Here is a 2,073-nt window from a genome sequence, read left to right on the forward strand (position 1 = left end):
AGATAGGGAGGAGGGATAGGTGGGGGGGATAGATGATAGATCAATAGATAGATAGATAGGATACAATATTGATGCTTTCACCAATATGGCAAACTATCCCAAAGAGCTACTTTGCTAACCTAGAACATTCATTGGGAGATGTCTTACTTCAAGCCTCATTCACTCCTTCATCCCTAAAATGCTGAATTATTCAAAGTGCCTAAACTCATCAGGAAATTAGAAATTAAATTACAAAGCTGAAATTCATGGGTCCTCTGCAGATAGACAATGGGTAAAAATTCTGTTTAAAAGAAGCATTTTATTATTTTATGCTTGTCCCCCTACTCCCTACCATTTCATACTGAAATCTTTTGGTCAATTGTGATTTTAAGCATTCAGTCACAGGCAGATGAAAAATATATTTAGTGTTTTTTATCCTTCATATCTAGATTAAAATGTATATATATCCCATTCAAACTCTGATAGTTTCTACTATTTTATTTGAAACTTTATTATTTCATATATTAAGACCTTGCTACAGTACAATGTGCTTGAATTAAAGATACACTAGTGACAAGCTTGGCACAATACCCAGAGGAAAAGCACTGAATTTACTAAGGAAGACAGACATTATAGAGATAATAGTACAAAGAAAGTCCTAGGTATTGAGAAATCTGCTATTATGTGGAAACAAGTTTTACGTGTGAGCTGTCATTACTTTATTTTATTTTATTTTATTTCTTTATTGAGAGTTTACAATTGAGATTTCTTTATTGAGAGTTTACAATTTAGTGACTAAGAAATCTGTAGTATATATATGTATAGATACACAATGAAATACTACTTATCTGCTAGTAAAGAGATGACTTTTGTGTTGAAACTTGATTTTTTTTTTTCCTCCGGGGTTATTGCTGGGCTCGGCGCCTGCACCATGAATCTACTGCTCCTGGAGGCCATTTTTCCCCCTTTTTGTTGCCATTGTTGTTGTAGCCTTGTTGTGTTTATTATTATTCCCATTGTTGATGTTGTTCATTGTTGCATAGGACAGAGAGAAATGGAGAGAGGAGGGGAAGACAAAGAGGGGGAGAGAAAATTAGACACCTGCAGGTGGGGAGCTGGGGACTCGAACCGGGGGCTCGAACCGGGATCCTTATACTGGTCCCTGCGCTTTGCGCCATATGCGCCTAATCCACTGCACCACTGCCCACTATAAAACCTGATTTTTGAGTTGTTGAGTTGGTAAAAGCATGAGGGTGGTAAAAGTGATACACCAAGAAATTTATTTGACTGGTCAGTAGGGTTGCTGACAAAAGATGTAAGATTAAGCTAGTGACACAAAATTAAACTTGAACTGAATGTAGTGTATTGTACTCAAGTAAAAGGCTTTGAGGAAGGAGTGGAGAGGGCTTTGTGGCCCTGGTACATGATGCTGGAAAGTATCTAAACTGGGGTAAGAGTGTTTTGCAGACATATGTCATGAGGAATAAGGAATTGAGAAACTACCGATGTGTCAACAACTGTACTATAAACCATGATCTCCAACAAAATTATAAAAAAAATGGGGGCCAGGTGTTGGTACACTGGGTAAAGCACACATACTATCTGCTCAAGGACCTGGGTTCAAGCATTGGGTGCCCACCCACAGGGGGTGAAAAAAGTGCTGTAAATTTTTCTCTTTTGCTCTCCTTGTCTATTTATTTCCTTTTTTTTTTTTTTTTTAAATATGGAACGCTTCACGAATTTGCGTGTCATCCTTGCGCAGGGGCCATGCTAATCTTCTCTGTATCGTTCCAATTTTAGTATATGTGCTGCCGAAGCGAGCACTAGTTATTTCCTTCTCAATTTCTTTCTGTTCTACCAACAATGACAACAAATGAGAGAAAGAGAGAGAGAGAGAGAGAGAAAGTGTATAAGAAATATGGCAGTGGATTCATTGTGGAGGGACATCCCAGTGATAATCCTGGTGATAAAGAGGAAAAAAAAGTGAAGTTAGTGAATTAACAAAGATGGGACTGACTGACTTTAAAGATTGAGTGAGAGGTACAAATTTTATTTTAGTGCCCACAGAAATCACTGAAAAGTTCTAAGCAGATT

General features: G+C 37.6%; 1 non-coding gene across 1 annotated transcript; it reads right to left on the reverse strand.

Moving 5' to 3' along the window:
• Nucleotides 1-1,696: 1,696 nt before the first annotated feature.
• LOC132540000 (U6 spliceosomal RNA) lies at nucleotides 1,697-1,803 on the reverse strand. Its single transcript, XR_009551285.1, has one exon. It is a non-coding gene; the product is annotated as a U6 spliceosomal RNA (small nuclear RNA).
• Between the last annotated feature and the right edge of the window lie 270 nt (nucleotides 1,804-2,073).

Source organism: Erinaceus europaeus, chromosome 8 (genome assembly GCF_950295315.1).
Source record: "Erinaceus europaeus chromosome 8, mEriEur2.1, whole genome shotgun sequence".
Classification (NCBI taxonomy): Eukaryota; Metazoa; Chordata; class Mammalia; order Eulipotyphla; family Erinaceidae; genus Erinaceus; species Erinaceus europaeus.